At 54.2% G+C, this 14,095-nt stretch overlaps 2 long non-coding RNA genes across 2 annotated transcripts in view; both read right to left on the bottom strand.

Annotated features, from left to right (window-relative positions):
* Positions 1–4,769: 4,769 nt before the first annotated feature.
* Positions 4,770–9,719, bottom strand: LOC117795393. Its single transcript, XR_004619360.1, has 3 exons — positions 9,148–9,719; positions 8,811–9,032; positions 4,770–4,924 (listed from the first exon to the last, which is right to left on the bottom strand). It is a non-coding gene; the product is annotated as an uncharacterized LOC117795393 (long non-coding RNA).
* Positions 9,720–11,993: 2,274 nt separating this feature from the next.
* Positions 11,994–14,095, bottom strand: part of LOC105236777 — a 36,409-nt gene continuing 34,307 nt past the window's right edge. The window contains exon 6 of the long non-coding RNA XR_002142282.2: positions 11,994–13,405. This is a non-coding gene — a long non-coding RNA (uncharacterized LOC105236777). The remainder of the gene's footprint in view (positions 13,406–14,095) is intronic.

Raw genomic sequence — 14,095 nt, 5'->3', positions numbered from 1 at the left:
GCCTGAAGCCAGGTGAAATGCTCCTCAAGATACCTTCTATTATTGCCCCCATTTCCCAGATGAGTAAACTGAGGCCTAGAGAAGTTAACTGGCTTGCCTACAGCCACATAGCCAGCCAAGGGTGAATCTGATCAATTCCATTGCCTTATCCTGGGCCTGGGGTGCAGACAGAGCAGGGAGATGTTTAGAACAGTGAGGAAGAGTGTCCCAGGGGGTATAGAGTGTAAGGCGGTAACATACAGTGAGTGTTTGACTCAAAAGTCAGATTTGGGGGCTGTTTGTTACAGCAGCATGACTTAGCCTATCCTGACTGATACAAGTCATGATAAACTACGTTACATGGCTTAAAAAGGTTAGGACGTCCCCCATCTTCCTCTCAGAAGTAGAATTTTTTTTAAAAAAACTAATTTTTACATTTTAAAACAAGATTTGTTTATTCATTTGAGAGACAGAGAGAGAGTTGGGGGAGGGGCACAGGGAGACAAGCAGACTCCCCACAGAGCACGGAGCCAGACATGGGGCTCGATCCTAGGACCCTGAGATCACAACCAAAATCAAGAGTCAGACACTCAACTGACTTGAGCCACCCAGGTGTCCCTAAAAACTGTAACTTTTAAATTTTGCCAAAATGCATGTAACATAAAATTTTCCTTCTTCACATTTTTAAATGTCCAGTCCTGTGGCATTAAGCACGTTCCCATGGTTATGCTACCATTGCCGCCATCCATCCCCAAAGCTCTCTTCATCCCGAGAAGCTCAGACTCTGCTCCCATTAAACACAGACTTCTCATTTCAGCCCCAGGGCCCCCATCCTTCTCCTTTCTGTCTCTATGAAGCTGACTGCTCTAGGTCCCTCATGTAAGTGGCTTCCTTCATGCAGCAGAACGTCCTCATGGGTCGTCCATGTCGTAGCCTGGGTCAGAATGTCCTCCGTTTTTCAGGCTGAGTCCCATTCCAGTGTGCACGTATGGACCACGTTCTGCTTATCCACTCATCTGTCCATGGACTCTTGGGCTGATTCCACCTTTTGGCCATTGGGAATAATGCTATAAATTTGGGTGCACAGATATCCGGAGCAGCATTTTTAAGCAAAGTTGTTGGGGGGGATACATGCACTGACCAAGAAGCCAGGAGACTCCAGGACTCCAGGCTCCGCCACTAACTTCCTGTGTCACTTTGGATACATTGCTTTCTGCATCTGATTCAGACTGTCCTCACCTCGCTGCCCACATCACATCACGGTAGCATGCTGAGACCCAGTGAGACGGTGCAGTGTGGACGCTCTGTGTGAAGGGAAGCCACGAGGGAGTGTTATTGCTGTTACTCAGTGGGGTGAGGGCAATGATTTCCCAAAGGCATGAGTCACTCATGGTGGAATTCCAGGCATCAGGAGATGCAGTTCTGGGCAGCAGAGACCAGATTCCACACAGAGCCGGACCCTGACCCTGAGCCTGCGAGGGAGCCACACCCTCTCTCCTTGGCCACTGGCTGTTGTGAGGAAGGAGTCCGTGAATGTCGCATCATATGGTCCTTAGGGTAGAGCCTGCAGTCCCATTGCCTCACATGCTTGCTAAGGAGGCTCAGAAAGGGTGATATACTTGCCCTGGGCCACACAGCCAGAGAGCAGTGGAAGCCGGACTAGAGCTCGAAGCTCCCGCACCACAGTGCCTCCCATGTGGTTCCGGTTCTAGGAAGAGAGTATAGCAATTGGGGCAGGGGAAGAAGGGGGACCCAAAGGGCCTCAAGGGGAAGGTGGAACTTTCTTCTTTGGTATCTCATGGAGAGTGACCTAAGAACCTTTCAACTTACAGCCCTCTCTAGTTGGCACAATCCTGAGACCCCTAGAGATACAGTAATTACTACTATTACCTGAACCCTTCCTAAGTCCCAGGCTCAGCGCTGAGCATGTCACATGCCTGGTCCCCTCTCATCCCCCCTAGGAGCTACGAACCAGCATCATCCCATTCAAAAGCCCCCAAAACTTAATTCAACGGCATTTTCAAGGTCATAAAATGAGAAGAGGCCGGAGCTGGCTTTGAACCCAGGGCAGGGTGCCCGTGGACTCTGTGTAGGGAGGCACCACGATCGAGTGCTTCGGCCGAAGCCAGTTACAGCAGTGAGGTGGAGGCAGGGGGGGCCTGACTGCGCCCATTGCTCAAGTGGGAACATGGAGGCTTGGAGCAGATGAGCGGCGTGTGAGCAAGAGGTGGAATCAGGGCTGGGCCAGGGCAGGCTTCTGGCCAGCATGCCTGCTCCAGGGGAGAGAAAGCTCTTCCAGGAGTGGCCTGGCCCCTGCCACACCTCAGCAGGATGGGGAGGGGACCCAAATGTGGTCCCTTCCTCCACCCAGGGGTATCCACGGCAGCCAGCAGGCAAGGAGCGCTAACTGGGCTCCCGGTCTTCTGCTGGACACCTTTCCTTGATGATTTCACTCCATCTTCACCCGTGTTGAAGGAAGCCACTTTCCTCCCCCCCCACCCCCCATCCCCACATTTAGGTTCAGGGAGGGGAGCTCCCTTGCCCAGCTGACCAGGCTAGAAAGTTGTGGAATTGAGATGCTAATGTCAGGCCTCTTGATCCACCCTGCAAGTTCCCCTCCCCCAGCTGGGGCCACAGAAGCAGCCTGTGCAAAACCTGCTCAGCCCGCCAGGCCCGAGGCTCCTGAGGGTCCACTTGCCAAGGGTCCCCAAGTGCACGGTTCTCAGAAACCGCATTCCTCAAGCGAAGCGCCATGGGCTGTGATTCAACAGCCTCCCCGGTTCTCTGCCACCCACGGAATGATCCACAGTGTGTGGGCCAGCGGGCTGAGCCAACCGAGGGGCTGGGGACCCCAGACAGCAGGTCAGCCCAGACAAATCCAGCCATCTACAGAAGCCTCCCCTCCCTACAGCAGTCTGGGAGAAGGCAGTGTCTCCTGGGTCCCATCCTCCTGGGGCCCTTGATCCAACTCCAGTCCTGAACCCCTTGCCCACTCTCTTTCCTGCCTTCAACCTTCTCTCTAGAGCCTTGTCTCTGTTCTAGTAAGGGGTGGGCAACGTGTTCAGAAAATCTCTTCCCCAGCCCCAGGAGCTAAGCCATTCAAGGTTCTCCAGTCCCCGTGGCTGGTTTTCAGGGACGTGCATGTGTACTGGCTGGGTTAAGTCGAGTTAGCTGCTATAACAAAGACCTCCAAGATTTCAGTGGCTTTCCACCACAAATGTCTGTTTTTTTTCTCCCATACAGGTATGAGAAGTCTTGGCAGGAGGCCTGTGCTCCCTGCAGCCATTTAGGGACTGAGACTCTCCCTGTCTTGTGACTCTGCCGTCCTCTTCCTCTGAGTCCTCTCCATTCAGCAGGCCGATGGAGAAAGAGAGCAAGGATCATAGGCAAGACCTGAAAACGATGCGTTTATTTGTACTCATATCTCATTAGCCAGACTCGGTCACATGACCACACCTAACTGCAAAGGAGGCTGGGAGCTGGAGGCTCGCTGTGCGCCCAGAGAGAAGATGGCTATTGGTAAGCATTAGCGGGCTTCCACAGAAATGTGACCCTGTTCTTGCCAAGGAGCCACAAAGTCCTTGGGTGGGGGGGTTCTGAGCAGGGCTTGCCTCAAGTCTAAGAAGCCACGTAGGGAGACGTTCCTCCATTCTTTCCCTTTAGGTGGTTGTGTGAGGATATGATGTCTGAAACTTTGGCAGCCGTATTGAGACCATGAGGCACCAGCCTCTGAACTCACCAATCCCAGAACTATCCAACCTGCGGATTTCTGGACCCCAAAAGTCCTTACTGTTGAAGTCAGGAGTATCAGGGTGGGTATTCTATCCTTGCAGCCTGAAATCTCCCAACCGACCGATACTTGGGAGTGAATGCTGAGAACACCTAAATGCCACTGCCTATGGTATTGTGCTTATTTGGGGGAAGGGATGGGGAAGGTACAGCAGTTCAAACACAAAACGAACAACTACTGCGTGCCAGGCCCTCGACATCACAGTGTCTACGTGGGGCCCAACTGCCTGGAGTCCAATCCTGCCTCCATCCCCTCACCAGCCCGTGACCTCGGGCAAGTCACTCAACCCAACCTCTCTGTGCCACAGTTTACCCGTTACTAACGTTGGGGTGCTTATCAATACTCTGCCTGCTCCATAGAAGATTAAATGTCCAATTCCGGTCAAGAGTTTAGCACATTAACAGGGAACGTGAGCTAAAAAAATCCTGACCAGACTCTGAGAGATGGGGAATCCGAAATTCCAGGAACTGAAGCCCAAGGGCATAGAAATAAGAAGAGGTGGAAGCCAGATCCGAAGCCAGGTCTAGTTGAGCACCTACTATGTGGCCGGCTTTGTGGCAGGTGTTAAGTTTCCTGAGCCCATTGGGCAGGCACGGCTGTCCTGCCCAGGAGATGGTGATCTTGTTGCCATGACTTTATTCCCACCGAACACATGGGAAAACCAGGGCTCAGGGAGGTGAGGAAACTTGCCTACAAGCTGGGTTAAGACGTCAGCATTTGAACCTAGGCCTGGGTCCAAGCCTTTATGCTTCCTTCTATTTATAAGCCTCCCTCACGGGGACCCGCAGACCATGATGGTGGAGCCTCGGGCAGCGGAGATATAATACAATCGGCCCCCGAGGCTGTTCAGGGTCTCCTGAACTCATTCCCCAAAGCTGGCTGCCAGTTCAGCCTGTCTCCAAGGTTGTCCTGGTGATGGCTGCACCTTTGCTCTGCCAGGAAAATAGCCGGGATCTGGAGTGGAAGAGCCTGCGAGAGGGAAAGTTTGACTCACTTTATAAAAGCAGCACTTTTTCGAGCTGATCCATAATGGAGTAGGCTGTCCTGGGAGGTGATGAGTTCCCGGGTCCTGGGAGAGCACAAGCAAAGACTAGTGGCCAGTCTTCTTCTTCTCTGAAGAAGGTCGTAGAGGTGCTTGGAAAACTTGAAGAACTCCTGCTTGGAAAATGATACTGGATTCAGAGAGATTTCAGTTTTGAAAATCTATGATTGTAAGATTCTCAGACTCCGATGTAGGATTGCACAATACTCCAAACGCAGGAGTCTAGGACTGTATGCATTTTCCCCTCTGTGTGTTCTGTTCCCCCTTCAGATGGGTGGACTGTGGAGTACCCACCGACTCGGGAAAGGGATCTTTCAGTGAAAGCAGAGCATTGCGTGTTGGGCTTCAAACACCTTTGGGATGGTGGCTGTTCCGTCGGTCTAGGTCCTGGGGTGAGAGGCCGTGAAGCGGGTGCAGGGGCCTGAGTGGACACTCAGCAGGAATAACTGAGAGACAAGCTTTGGGGGTGGTTGTTACCGCACCGTGACCCAGCTGACCCTGACCGATACACACTTCCTCCCTCCTGCTTCCCCTCCTCCCGAATAAGAAAGCTGGGAAGGGAGCCAGAGAAGCAGCTATGAGTGAACATTTTTTTTAATTTTGTGGGTCAACATGACCCCAGACAGCTCTGAGGAATCCAAACGTAGAGTGAGGAAGGCATTGAAAGATGAAATGGTCATGTGGGGGCCTGAGACACCCTCACACGGAAACACAGCCACAGGGAAAACGCACGCACTCCCTTTCTCCTTTCCTCCTTCCCTCCTTTCTTCCCTCCCTTTCTTCTTTCCTCCTTCCCTCCCTTCCTTGATTCCTCTCTCCCTCCCTCCTTCCTCCTTCCCTCCCTTTCTTCCTCTCTACCTCCCTCCCTCCTTCCTCCCTTCCTTCTGTTCTTTCTCTATCTCACTTCTTTTTCTTTCTCACTTTGTATTTGTAAAATATTTCAAACATACAGAAAAGCGTAGAAAACCTATAATGATCACCCATTTGCTATTTGCCCATCCCCTAGATTTAACCACTGTTAACATTTTACTCTATTTGCTTCATATTTTTTTGATACCAGCATTTTCTAGAGTAAATAATATTCATTAAGATATTTCCTCTTTAAAATCTTGCAGGCAGAGAGTTTTGTCTCCTCTAGTCATTGCTTTATTGTTCATTGCCTGGAAGTTGGTAGCCCTTCAATAACTAGCTGTTGAATGAATGGATCTCATTTAATTAATCCTCAAGCAAGTAGGTGTTATTATCATCCCCATGCAAGTAGGTGTTATTATCATCCCCATGTCTGGAACGGGAAACGGGCACAGAGAGGTAAAGTAACGTATCCAAGGCCACACAGCTAGGAGGTGGTGAAAGAGGGACTTGAGGTCAGGCGGGCTGAGTCCAGAGCCCCGGGCATTTCTTGCACTCGACTCTCTAGGGGTTTCTTCTACTGGGATGTTCCTTCGTCCTCTCTGTCCACCTGTCGCATCCAACCACCATCCACAGAGGAGACCCAGAGGAGCGAGAGAGGTGCACAAACCAGCCAGAAGCAGGTCATCCCCATCCGGGCACCTGGGTGGTCTCCATAAAAGCTGGGCCCTCTCTCTTGCCCAGGGGTGGAGACGGAATGCTCCTTCCCAGATGAGTGACCTTTGGGGTTTGTTATGAGTAGAGATTCTTTCTGGGGAACGTGATGGCTGATGCTGGGAGCCTGGGTCCCCAGACTTAACCCACAGGAATGTGGGGCGGAATCTCCAGGCCTCTGCCCTACAGGCCAGCTCTCTGGGCTGCTTCGGGCCAGCCAGAGGAGGGCGGTTCCAGGCAGCTCTCCCGGTCGCTGGGCCTTCTGGGAGGTGGATTGGGACCTTTTATTCCTAGGCTGGGAGGCAGCTTCTCGGGGTAAAAAGAGGTCCAGGCTTCAAAATCGAAAAATCCTGGGATCTGCCTCTTCCTAGTCGTGTGACACTGGACAGGTGCCCAGCTTGGCGAAGGCTCGGTTTTCACATCTATCAAATGGGGCTAATTATTATCCCAACTCACAGCAGACCTGGGACTAGGATGAGGCAAGCCGGGTGCCAACATTTAAGGAGACGCTGGCTCTGAGGCAGGAGAGATTCCGTGCCCCTTAAATGATGTCCCCCTGTCATCTCGCTGCCAACCCTAGTCCCAGGGTTGTTGTGGGAAAGAAACGAGCTCTTCTGTGCAGAGCATATGAGCACCGCAGCTAGCCCACGCCTCGTGCTTACTCTTTGGGAAATGCTGCTGCTTGTTATTCTTACTGGCTGTTCTTCAGAAGGAGGCTGGGCCCTCTCCCAGCCTCGGCCCTGTTTCCTGGCTCTCTCAATGGCCTGAGTCTTCGTCCACCTGTGCAAACTGCACGGTTTTGGTGATTTACTCCCCCTTCTCTCGGTTATTTAATTTCTGCGAATTTCCTGACTTATGGATCCTGCTCCACGATGACTGCTAATATTTACCACGTGCTTTGCACGTGCCAGGCCGCGTGCTAAGCGTGTATACACCCCCTCTCTCCTAACCTTCACCATGACCCGTGAGGTAGGAACTATGCTATGCCCATTTTGCAAATGAAGGAGCCAAGGCACTGGAACATGAAGTAACTTGTCCTGGGGTGGGCTGTGAGGGAGGGCCAGAGCTCGGGGTAGGCTAAGGTGGTCTAACTACATGGCCCACGTGATGGAGCCCAGACATGGCTCCTTTCACTTTTCACCAGCCTGTGCCCATGAGGTGCAGACACATGACTCAAGCTAGGGGCCCCCATGACTGCTGGGGGAGACTGACCTCCCTGAGCTAAGTCAGGCGCCAGGCACCTGGGGACAGGGGGGTGGCCCAGATGCCCTCTGAGCCTTTCCAGGCCCCAGCAGGCGGTTTCTGAGTTCTTCCCAGACCAGAACAGCAGCTCTGCCTCAGGCCGCAGTGGTAATGACACTGAGCTCATAGTTATAGAGCATTCGCCCTGAGCCAGCGCCGTGCTCCATGTCCCACATCCAAGACCCCAATCAAACCTCACAACATCCCTCTCATTCATGATTATCTGTGTTATGAATGAGGGAGACGTCCAGGCAGCTGGCCGGGGACATAGTCCATGTATATGGCAGGTCCAAGAGCTGAACTCCCATGTGTCTGAATGCCAGGTGGGCTGGTTGGGGGGTGGGGTGAAGACTTGGCAGCTGAGAGCCTTGTGGGCACCTGCTCCTGGTCACATCTTTTGGGCCTCCTCCCGCTGCTGGCAGCCAATGGGGGCAAAGTGGGGTTAACCCCAAGAGTAGGTTATTGCTGGGGCTAGGCCTGAGGCTGGGCTGAGGAAGAAGGCACGTTTCTGGGCTGCAAGGACTGCAAACCTGGTCACTCCATGCCCAGGCCCGGGGCCTCAAAGGCATGTACACATCGCTTTGGATGAAGTAGAACACGGGGCAGGTAAGGTTTGACCTAGGAGAGATAGCTCATTGCCAGTAACAATGCTAAGGTTTGTCATTTGTACCCATTGGTTTTCCTCCCTGTGTCCTAACTCCTTCCGTAGTAATTCATCTTTGATCCCGGCCACCAGAGCCAGCATCCATCTGGTCACCTGCAAACTCTGCTCGGGGCTGGCCAGGGGTTCATACTCCACGGGACAGTCTGAATCTTTTGCTGGCATTCCAGGCTGTCTGTAGACACCCCTCAGTCCTTCCCCCTGCTGCTTGCAACCCTCCCACACCCCAGCCCTGCACACCATAGTCTTTGCTAGTCCACAAGCAGCTCGTGCTGCCGAGACTAGTACTGCAGTGGCCTGGGCCTGCCTCTTTGCCTCTCCACATGCAAGTCCCTCTGTCTAGAGTGTCCTCCCCCTCCCCCTCCCCCCCAAGATCCTTCTGGATCTTCTCAGTCCGGGCTGGGCACGGCTCTGAACTCCCAGGCTGGAGGGTTGCGGTGCAATTTAATACCACGCTGACGATGGGGAGCTTAGTGGTTGAAAATGCAGGCTCTGAACTTCGACATGGGTTCAGGCCTGGCTTTGCTACTTACCAGCTGTGGGACCCTGGGCTGGCCTCTCTGAGCCTCTGTTTGCTTCTCCGAACACAGAGAATGAACTACTGACTCCATCCGGGTGCAGAGATGCTGGACGGGTGTCATGCACACGGTGCGCGGGGCTCAGGGCCTGCTGCCTTCCAGCACTCAGAAAGGATCAGACGTGCGGGCCTCCGTGCTGGGTGCGGGGATAGAGGAGCGACTGTTCCCTTGTGGCCCCTGCTCCCACAAACAGAGCCATTGGAGAAGATGTTCACCCCTTTACTTCCATTGTGACTACAGTAATTAGGTATATCACCCCCCACCCCGACCTCCTAACCCCCCAAATGCTCACCTTGACCTTGAAGCTCCCTGGGGCAGGAACTAAATCAGATTTATCTCTGCAACCTCAGCTCCTCAATCATGGCCTGGACGCTCCGCAGATATTTAAGCTGAGAAGATTTCCATGACGAACACGGTGCATGGCCCGTGATTGGGGCTGCGGGGAGCACCTGGCACATATGAGATCACTTCATTCAAACAAAGTCTCCGTGAAGTGTGTACTATTATCGTCAGATGGGGAAACTGAGGCACAGGAAAGTTCAGCAAACTCTCCAGAGTGACACAGCCAGTGAGGGCCAATGTCAGGATTTGAACCCAGGCAGCCTGGCTCCAGAGTCCCCTGGCCAGGTGCTTCTCTTAAGTTGATGCCATTTTCCAGGGGTGTCCAGAAAGGGCCTGGTCCCCTGACCCAGCTCAGGAAGATGGACCAGGAGGACGCCGGGCTGGCCCGAAGACCTCACCCCTCTCTACCACCCGCTGTTCCCTGGGGGGCTCCTCAGCTTTCCACTCCCCAGGTGGGCCGCGAGGAAAACAAGGCCTCAGCTGCAGCCTTTGATGTCTCCTGCCAAGCTGGCACTTTGAGGTCTGGGGGTGCCTCAGGGGATCCCAGCCCAGCAGCTGGGCCGGCCTCAGGGCCAGTGTTTCCGTAAACACCCCAGCGAGCCAGCCCCACGTGGCCAGTCCATGGGCTGCTGGCCTCAAGGGCCGAGGTTTGGCTGACCCTGTGAGGTTTCCTCTCGCACGGCCACTTCCACCCCCTCCGCCTGGCTGGGCTTCCAGTAATGAAGTGTTTTCTCTGGGGCTGGTGGGGCTAGAGGGCTGGGGCACTGGGGGCCTCCCTGTCCCACTTCCTGCACTGGGCTCCTGGAAGCGGTCCGGTTGCCCCTCACTGCAGCCCCAGGCAGCCCTATGCCCATCCGGTGTCCATGGGTGACATTACCTCTGAGGGGGCGGGTCTTGGGATCCTGAGAGCTGGGACTGTGCCCAGAGGGAGGCTGTGGCTGGTCCCTTCTGAGAGGTTGGGGGTTAGAGAAAGAGCTGCTCCTGGAGACAGAGCCAGGCAGCTTGGAGATGGAAGGACCAGTCTCAGCTGTGATTCTGGCCTTCTCCCCACCCACAGCCAGCGGCTGCAAACTAGGGGGAAGGACTGCCTGGGACGAGCTACCACTCCCCTGAGTGTAGCTATGCCCCAGCCCTTTAAGTCTCACAACAACTCTGCTTGCAATCTGAGGCCCAGAGAAGTGGAGGGACTCGCCCGAGGTCACACAGCGAGTGACAGAGCCAGGACGTGACTGGGTCTCTCCCTTCCTTCTGAACCACTTCTATCTTATTGTCTGAATCCCAAACAGTAGAAACTGGGAGGTGCTTCCAGGCCATCTTTTTTTTTTTTTTAAAGATTTTGTTTATTTATTTGACAGAGATAGAGACAGCCAGCGACAGAGGGAACACAAGCAGGGGGAGTGGGAGAGGAAGAAGCAGGCTCATAGCGGAGGAGCCTGATGTGGGGCTCGATCCCATAACGCCGGGATCACGCCCTGAGCCGAAGGCAGATGCCCAACCGCTGTGCCACTCAGGCGCCCCCTCCAGGCCATCTTTTAACAGGCAATACGGCACAGTGGTAGGGCCCTGGGCGGTGCTGGGGGGTGGAGAGGACCCAGAGCCCCAGCTGAGGTCCCTCACCCTCTGCTTCCTACCAAATCATTTAAATTATTTTCCTTGGACCTGTTTTTAATATTAGAGTTTTGTCTGGGAGTTTGTTCTGAACAGGGGTCTGCTGTCTTGAGGAGGGGGCTCTGCAGTGACAAGGAGCCAGGCGTGGGGCTCCCCTTCCTCTACCTGCGGACCCTGGGGCCCAAACTGATGACTGGCTGGTGACTCACTCCCTTCTTAGCACATGCTTCTGTCCCGTGACTGAGAGCCCTATGGGGGCGGCCCCTAACCAGGGTCGTCCTAACCAATGCCCTCCCCGCCCCCAACATGCACAGGGACTGGGAACAATTAACTTGTGCCTCAGGCCAGATGTTCACGTGGGTATAGGTTTTGCTAACCACAGGTGACTCAGGGGCTCCCTCAGAGCTGGAAGGTTCCTAAGAGGCCACAAAGGGCCGCCTTGTCATGTCACAGTGGGGGAACTGAGGCCCAGAGAGGGCAGGTGACTTCTGTAAGGCCACTCAGGGGTAGAGAGGAGAAAGGAAGCTGACATTCTGATGCCTGACCCAGAGCTTTTCTACATCTCTGGTAGTCCTGGATGTCCAAGTCCTCTGTCCTTATTTCTACCCCCAGCGACAAATGTCCTTCCCAACTGACTCAGGGCCTTCCGTGTGACTCCAGCTTTATCTCAGTCTGCCTCCCATTTGGCTCTCCAGGCTTTATCCAGACTCAGCTACGCACAGCTCCCCAAATGGTTCTTGCTCTCATGCTACTTCCAGGCCTTTGATCTCCCAGAGTCCGTTTTAATTGCCTTTTTGCCTGGACAACTCCTACTCTTGCTTCAAGCCTCAGCTCAGAGGTCACGTCCTCCAGTAGGACTTCCAAAGCCACCTCTCCCACCTCCCAGACTGGGTTAGTTCCTCTTCTCCCATTGCTTTCCCACTGACTGTACTGTAATCACCTCCACTTGTCTCTCTCTTCCCCTCTAATCTGTGAGCTCATTGGGCAGAGACCTTATTTTAATTCTGGTAGGGCATGGCCCACTACATTCAGTGCTTGTTGAATGATGCATGGGTGGATGGATATACAGATGGATGGATAAAAGGATAGATGGATGGATGGGTGGGTGGCTGGATGGATGGGTAGATGGATAGGTGGGTGGATGGATGGATGGATGGATGGATTGATGGATGGATAGATCAATAGCTGAATGGATGAATGGACAAATGGATCAATGGATGAACAGATAGATGGATTGATGAAAAGATGGATGGATGGATGGATTGGGTATGGACACGGACAGGTAATGGCACCTGTAGGCACTCAGACAGTGAGCGGTAAGTCCCTAGAGACTGGATATCCCCACTGATGGAGGGGCTCTTGGATGGGGAGGGAGTAACCTAACTCATTATCTGCCTCCTCCAAGAGACGTCTGGCCAAGAGCAAAGCTACCTCTGCCCTGACACTCAGTCCAACTCTGTGGGGTCTTCTGAACTCTGGTAATTAGTCGGACATCAATGAATCTATAGGAACCACCTGTACCTCCTGACGTTCTGGAACTCTGTATTCCTGAGAGCCCTCCCTCCATGCTTCCCCCTGGGTCAGAGCTGCCACTCCATGCTTCTGGGCATAGAAACAGATTCCTAGAGCCAAGAGGTCCTAGAAAATATGGAGTTGCCCCTCTCCCATTTAACAGATGAGGAAACTGAGGCCAAACGAGGCCAAGGAACTTGCACAAGAATGTACAGCTATAGAGCTGGGATTAGAGCTTTGGGCCCCCAGTTCATTCATGCATGCATGCACGCATGCACCAAAGACATGTCTAGCACCTAATGTGTGCCAGGTTCAGCGCCTTCTCCTCGGCATACCAAGTCTGTCAATAAACCCTCGTGCCAATTTCCAAAGCCCTCTCCATGCCCCATTGTGACTTCCTCCCCGCTCCCCAGCAGGCTTATCAATGCTTCACCAGCTGCACCCTTGGCACAGCCCCTGGGCCAGCCCCCTCACCCAGCAAGTGAGGACCAGCTCGTTGCCAGGCCCCCCAGTGCGCCGTACTATGGGAAGCCGTGTGCAGAGGCGATCACATGCATGTGCTGAGAGCTCCACATTTCAAACCCCCTTTGGGGGAGGACCATGTCGGTCCCTGCAGGCAGAACCTTGCCAGCACAGACGGAAGGCAAGTGTTAAACTGTTCAAGGCCCACAGCTGTCCTAGTGGTGGGAGAAGGAGCTCATCACAGCACCTGGGATCTCAGGGTCAGGAGCAGACCCCCAAACTCCTGCCCAGCCTGGGCGATGTGTGGAAGAAGAGGCTGTGCGGAGGCCCTGGGGGGCTGGGTATTTGCAGACCAGTGCCACAGGCACAGGCCGTCACTCCAGCAGCTTCTCCCAACGCGGCCATCAGCAAGGACAGCGTGGAGGTGGCCAGTCTTGGCGAGATGGAGCCTCGTGCTCCGGGGCAGGAGCCCAGACTGGGCAAGCCGTGGCCGTTCACTGGGCCCGTCCTGTGGACCTTCCTGAGGGAGGTGACCTCGCGGAAGACCTGGAGCAGCTCGGTATCTGAGGGCCCAAGTAAGGTTCAGCTGCGCAGAACAGAAAACCTTCTGGGAGCAAATCAGTGACCTGGAAAACCAAAGAAGAATGTGGAAGAACAGCAGAACTTTCCTCCGAGGCTTAAATTCATATGACGCAGACTAGTTCTGGCCAATGACGCTCGAGCGGAAGTGCTGAGTGTCGCCTCTGGTCCGAGGCAGTGAAGGCCCAGGGGGCCTTCTCCACCCCTCTTCTCCAAGGTGACATTGGGTGACTCCCAGGCTGAAGCATGCAGAGAGAACACCTGCGGGCCTCAGGAAAATGCCGATTCTGGTTCTGGGCCGGGCCTGGGATTCCACATTTCACACAAGCCCCTGGGGGCAGCTGGCCCCCCAGCACACGTGTGGGGAGAGAAGAGCCAGAGGACCAGCTCCAAGATGGAGAAGACCGGCCTGACACAACTGGACTCTTCAGGAGCCAAGATACACCTTCCGTTGGGTTAAGCCACTGAGATCTGGGGATGTGTGCCTCAGCATAGCCTAATGTACCCCGAGTAATATGTGCGGATGGGGGATTATCATTTAGTCAGGCAACCAATATTCACCGAGTGGCTGCCATGAGCTCATTTTGTGCCCCAGGCACCCCCTCCTCAGGAGGCACTCATCCCCTGGGGGGGCAGTGCACGAGGTGGGGGGCACCTGAGAGGGACAGCCCCTTTGGTGCTGCTCCCTCTGGGCATCTAGGAGCACCTCTTACCACATCCTAATGCCAGCCCTGTGA

This window comes from Ailuropoda melanoleuca, chromosome 13 (assembly GCF_002007445.2).
Source record: "Ailuropoda melanoleuca isolate Jingjing chromosome 13, ASM200744v2, whole genome shotgun sequence".
Taxonomy (NCBI): Eukaryota; Metazoa; Chordata; class Mammalia; order Carnivora; family Ursidae; genus Ailuropoda; species Ailuropoda melanoleuca.
The sequence above is the reverse complement of the archived record's forward strand: the minus strand, read 5'-3'. Positions and strand labels throughout refer to the sequence as shown.